The sequence below is a fragment of the Nicotiana sylvestris genome, chromosome 7 (assembly GCF_000393655.2).
Source record: "Nicotiana sylvestris chromosome 7, ASM39365v2, whole genome shotgun sequence".
Lineage (NCBI taxonomy): Eukaryota > Viridiplantae > Streptophyta > Magnoliopsida > Solanales > Solanaceae > Nicotiana > Nicotiana sylvestris.
Window position 1 is genome coordinate 167,983,498 of NC_091063.1, and position 6,101 is coordinate 167,989,598.

The 6,101-nt window shown below is 33.4% G+C and overlaps 1 long non-coding RNA gene across 1 annotated transcript; it reads right to left on the bottom strand.

The window, feature by feature from the left end:
- Positions 1 to 300: 300 nt before the first annotated feature.
- Positions 301 to 4,379, bottom strand: LOC104229021 (uncharacterized). The gene is made up of 4 exons (XR_011401178.1): positions 4,270 to 4,379; positions 2,915 to 2,997; positions 566 to 684; positions 301 to 484 (listed from the first exon to the last, which is right to left on the bottom strand). It is a non-coding gene; the product is annotated as an uncharacterized lncRNA (long non-coding RNA).
- Positions 4,380 to 6,101: the final 1,722 nt, after the last annotated feature.

The following is a 6,101-nucleotide window of genomic DNA, read 5'->3' on the forward strand; positions in this document are numbered from 1 at the left end:
ATTATTTTTGACGGCTATAATTATTTTTGATCGACCCACTAAATGTATATAGTTATCACATAGAGGTAAAACTAGAAATCAAGCACGTGCTGAGCACGGTCCCAACGTAGTGCTTGTGATGTAGTAGCTTATAAGGAAATTCAAATTACTGCAAACAAAAGCTAACTCAAATGGACTTACAGAGCTTAGTGTTTTCCTTTTTTATTTTATTATTTTTTTCAGAGTTGAACATTTTCAAGTCTGTAGTTAAGTTTAAAGACTCTTGGATAGAGATGGTACATCTAATTTTACAAGATAAGATTTAGTACCTATAAACTTAGCATTGGAGTAAACATAATAAACAATATTGTATCCAAGCGATTAGTTCGCATAAACAATGTTCTTTAAAAAAACAAACTCTTTTCAGATGCCTTTTCACCTTCTAGGCTCTAGCGGGCAAAGGATATTCCTACGGCCATCAGGTATGACAGGTTTTGAGACAACACTATCAACAACAACAACAACAACGACTCAGTATAATCCCACAAGTGGGGTCTGGGGAGGATAATATGTACGCAGACCTTACCCCTACCCCGAAGGGTAGACAACACTATCAAGATGGACTAATTTTCCTTTCAGCTCTATTTGCATGGAGCCAACTCATCTTTCACATCCAACTAAAAGATATATATGCTTTGATGGTACCTGCAAACATGGATGCTTTAAATTATCAGTCATTAGATTAGTACAACAATGAGTTAAAACTTTCATCATACAAAGAAACATCTTACTTATGAAGAGTGATAAGTTTCTCCACAAAGTACACAAATGAAGCAACTTGATGTAAATTCACAAGGCCCCTCTCATGGCCTATGGACCAAATCTAGTAGAGTTTATCTAATACTGATATTGAAAGTAGAAAGAGAATAATAGTCAACATTAATTTAAATCAAGACAAAAATAATGATGTTTCATTTTCTATATTTTAGATAAGGGATTTCACTTGTAACAACATTAATTAAAGTCAGCATCCTTTTGATATATTCACATTCACTATAATTACAAAACTGGATACCTAATTCATAATTTGATGATGACGATGGTTTATATTTTGAGCTTGTAAAACTTTTGAGTGGCTCCAACAACAAATTCAAAGTATTTGGTCCCTTAAGCATCAGAATTTGGAGAATCTAACTTCTAAACCCTACTGTATAACAACTTAGAGGTCTTAGACATGCATAGCAAAAGAAGGAGCAGGGTAGTTCAACAAGCTTTTTCACTTCAATCTTTTCTCGAATCAGCTCTTTTTCTTGCCAACTTAATGGAGCTTCTAAAGCTTCAACCTAGTAAAAATCCAACACAACAAAATATACTTCTAAAAAGAAGAGAAAATGTTACCAGGAATTTTCAACAACAAAAACTGTCTATACTGAAAATTTTATTGAGCATAAGAGCCACTAAGTCCAAGAAAGCTCTTATTTTCTTTTATAAGCACAGAGCTTTCAGCTCTACGTGTGTTTTTCTTTTTTCTTCCGCAAGTGGGAATGTAGTTATCAGAATACTAAAAGTCAAAGTGATGAAACTAAAAGAAAAAAAGTTGAAAGGAGATTAAAAAGCTAAAGATAAAAACGTATTAGCATAGATCTTCCAGTCAAAGCTTTACAATTCACCTAAAATAACTACCAACACAATAAGATGATCTTTTAGGAGTAATTTATTATTGAAATAGTCCATCAAAAAAGTTAAGTTTTCCCAGGTATCACCCTTCTACGAGATTAAATAAGATTGAGGAAAACCACAAAATACAATAAGATAACCATATGACCTACTTTTGAGAATATAGCATAATGCATCTGACACTATAGAGACAAAAATACTGCAGCTATAAGCTAGTAACTATCCTTGAAGAAATCGAGGAGAGAACCTTCGGGATATGGGTTGGAGTATACCAACATTTGAGATGTAATTAGCTGAGAAGTTTTTTTTCTAAGAAAAAGGCTTTCTAAAGGAATTTGTCCAATAGAGCTATGAGAAATCAAATACAATATAGAATCAATTACTCAATAATAGATTTCTTAACATTGAAAAGTAACACCCTAACGAAAGTTTGATTCATTTTCAGATAATCATACAATCATAAATTTAGAAAGTCATTTAAAGATAGGTCAAATTATAAGAAGTCATGTTTAAAGATCTCAAATTTATGAGAGTATAGTCAAAAGAAAAAGAAAAAAAAAAGGGCTTAACCAACTCTTAACAGGAAGCTACAAAAGGCCTTTCAAAACATATCATTGGAACGTATTGTTATTTGAGCACGAAAACATGTATCTACAAGAGTCAAATAATTGGAATGTATCACAATCACATGCCAACAGATGTATCATTATTCCCTAATATTGAAAAATAAAAAAGTCAAATTTACCCTACAATAATTTTATTTCTTTTTCAACTCTCTTTCATGAGAGACAATAAACAAGTTGTTGCTATTAATTGTCAACTAATCCATCCTCTTTGAATAAAAAAAATATTCATATCCAAGTTATGCAAAAAGAAACAACATAATAATATTATGAAGCATCAAAATATTGCTATTGCAGCATCAAAATATTGCTATTGCACTCCAGCACTAATATAGTACTATTGCAATATTTGGGTTAAAAAAATTCCATTTCAGTTAGCAGAAAATTTCACTCATGAACGAAAAGTATAAACATAGTATTAGACAACTTTCAAACCAAGGATTAAAAGGAAATGACAAATTCAAGCTTAACAAATAGACAAAGCATCCTACCAAATCAGATTTTGTCCACTAAGTATTTAAAGGTGACGTCGCTCAATATGAATAATGTCAATAAATACACTTCAAAAGAAATCAAAGATCAGACATCAAAAAACACAAAATCCTAAACCAGAAAGCCTTGTTTCAAGAAACTACCTGGAATAAAAGATTTTGCTAGTCTGGTTATATGAAATACAAATAAGTATTTGAGATACTTTTCCTGCTTTATTAATCTTCCCCTGCAATTACATATAGCATAAAGGAAAAGGTTTAAAACAAAGAGGAGTAAGAGAAAAATTCGAAATTAGCTAATTCCAGAGCGAGAAGAGAAATTGACCAATATATCATTAAAAAGATAATTATTTCTACCTAACCAAATTTTCTCTCTATTTTTCGCACAGCTGAAAGAGTTTTCTTTGAAAGTGAAAGTGTGAAGGAGAATTGAAGGAGTAGAAGAGATGGAAGAGTCGATGTTTTGAGATTTTCAACTAAGGTTTGAAATTGGGGTTTTAAGAATTTGTTTATGATTTTCACTTAAGGATATGATTCAAAACACATAAAGTTCAAACTCTTTTAAATACAATCTCTTTGAACAATAACTCTTTCTATCAAACATTAGAAAGGTAGTTTGGCAGAAACAACCTCTTTCAAATACAATAGCCCATATATTTCAGCCAAAATATGTAGAAATCTTATGAGGTTTGGAAAAATGTTGAAAGAAAATCAGATCTTGAAATTTAAATTCATATACTCAATGATTACTTGTGTATGATACTCTCCTCAAATAAAAAAATTTAATATTAGCAATTAAAAATTAAAGTAATAATACATATATTTTCAATTTGCTATGATTAATGATAAATATGTGTACAAAAGACATGCATGTCTTGAATTTTTATACCTTGGGGTACATATAAATTTTTATTTCTATTAAAAGAGATTTATGAGAGACAAAAAAGCTGATTAAGAAAAGGGAAAATCATCTAAAAAAGATTGACTTTTTTCAACATAAAAATCTACTCTTCTGAAAAAGTTCATGTGACTTCTTTTTAAGGAATAACTTCTGAAATTTCTTTTTACAACTTTTAAGCTTCTCATACTCATATCTATTAGTAGGTAATTTAATTATATAACCAATTTTTTGAGTCCCATGTCTGATTCGATCTATGTAAAAAATAGTAAACATCAACGTTTCATTAGAATTGTCCTCTATCTAAGTCCAAAAAGGAAAAAACAAAACAAGAATCTTCTTCATTATCATATAAATTGAGGAACCAGACAATAAGAACATCAAAATAAGTTTATCCTAAAATGGGTCTAATTCTCTAATGTTTAGATTCCCATATTAGTAAATCTTAACTGGAAAAATCCAAATGTTCTTAGCCAAAAACCTACCAAACAAAAACAAATTAAACAGTCTACCCTTTGTTATTACAACAACGACGATTTTCAGCATGAAATCGAAAACTTTAAAAAGAAAGAGAAGAAGATTAGGGGAAAAGTACACTGACCTAGATGAAAAGAATGAAACGCAGAGAGATTCTTCAGAGTTATGTTGGTAATTATAAGTAAATTATTGTGTAATAGCCTAATAGGAGAGGAAAGTGAGGCAATTCTAAAATTTCCTCAGGTTTATGTGTAGGAGATAAGGCCACGTAGTTATAGGTTTAAAAAATAAAATGGCAGGGTAAAATGACAATTATACCCATGGTCGACCATCTTTCCTTTTCTATATAATATATATATATATATATATATATATATATAATAGACTAGTCGCGGTAAGCCCGTGCTGAGCCCGAGCCCAAATCAAGACCAAAAAGTAATACATATGATTAAAAAGAAGCAATTTGCATTATGTTTTTAAGTTTTCACCAAATATCTTATTTCTCCTTGTAAAAAAATAATCGTGTGTACTCAAATTATAACCAAGATAAATTTCAAATCCACCGGCACATTTTCAGTCTTATATTTCTTGTGAATCCCGAATTGATATACTATGTGTCATATTTAAGAGATTTACTTAGAACTCGTATCAACACAACAAAGAAGCAAATCTAATTCCCTTATGTTTGAACTCACATGGCTTTAGTTTGCTGATTGCTACCTTCAAAATGCAAGGTAACATTAACGTGGACATCTAGTGGATATAATCAATATAAATCTGGGGGTTCATATTTTTACTTAAAGGTAACAATATCCCATATATTTATGATCAAAATATCTTGTTGATGTTGTATAGATTTTTACTTTTGGACATTTGTTCCTTTGCTTGTGACGACCCAAGGGGTCATCACCGTAATTCTTCCTTGTTCCGTGCTCCCTGGCCTTGAAAACCTCGCTTTTAGTTGCCTCGATTGGCGTGCACAGTTCGGGCGCATAGCCGGAAAGTTTTTATGTTAGAATATGTGAATTATGTGAAACATTTGATCAATTTTGGTATTAATATGCATAATGTTGACTTCGGTCAACATTTTGGGTAAACGGACCCGGACCTATGATTCGACGGTCCCGGAGGGTCCGTAGGAAAATATGGGACTTGGGCGTGTGCCCGGAATCAAATTTCGAGGTCCCAAGCCCGAGAAATGAATTTTTGTGTGAAATTGTTTTCTGAAATTAATTAAGGAAAATGAAGAAGAAAATTGATCAGAAAACTGTGGTATCGGGCTCGTATTTTGGTTCCGACACCCGGTACGAGTCTTAAATATGTTTTAAGCACTATCTGTAAAGTTTGGCTAAAAACGGACGTCATATGACGTGTTTCGGACTTAAAATGGGGAAGTTGAGTTTTTGTGAAAGTTGAAAGAAAATCATGTGTTTGAGGCTTGATCCTATGTATATGATGTTATTTTGGCGATTTGATCGCACGAGTAAGTCCGTAAGATGTTTTTAAGGTTGTGTGCATGTTTGGTATCAAAGCCCCGAGGGCTCGGGTGAGTTTTGAATGGGGCCCGGGAGGTCTTGGACTTAGAAAAAAAATATACAGGTTCAGATGTTGCAGGCCCAGCGCGGCCGCGGCCATTTCCGCGCGGTCCGCGCTGGCAGCCACCCGGCCGCGGTGCTTTTCTGTGCGGTCCGCGTGGTGGGGTTCAGAGGGTTGACCAGCGCGGCCGCGCACCAAATCAGTGTGGTCCGCGCTGGGTGAGTTCAGAGAGAGCCCACTTCTTCCCTCCCTCGGCGAAGCCCCAATTTTTCTCCCACTCGGCGCGGCCGCAACACATTTTTGTGCGGTCCGCGCCAGGTCCTCAGAAAGGTATACAAGTTCGGAAAATCTCAGTCATTTTTCACTTTTCAAAAACCCAAAACCTAAGAGGCGATTTTCCAAACAACTTTTCTTCTCCAA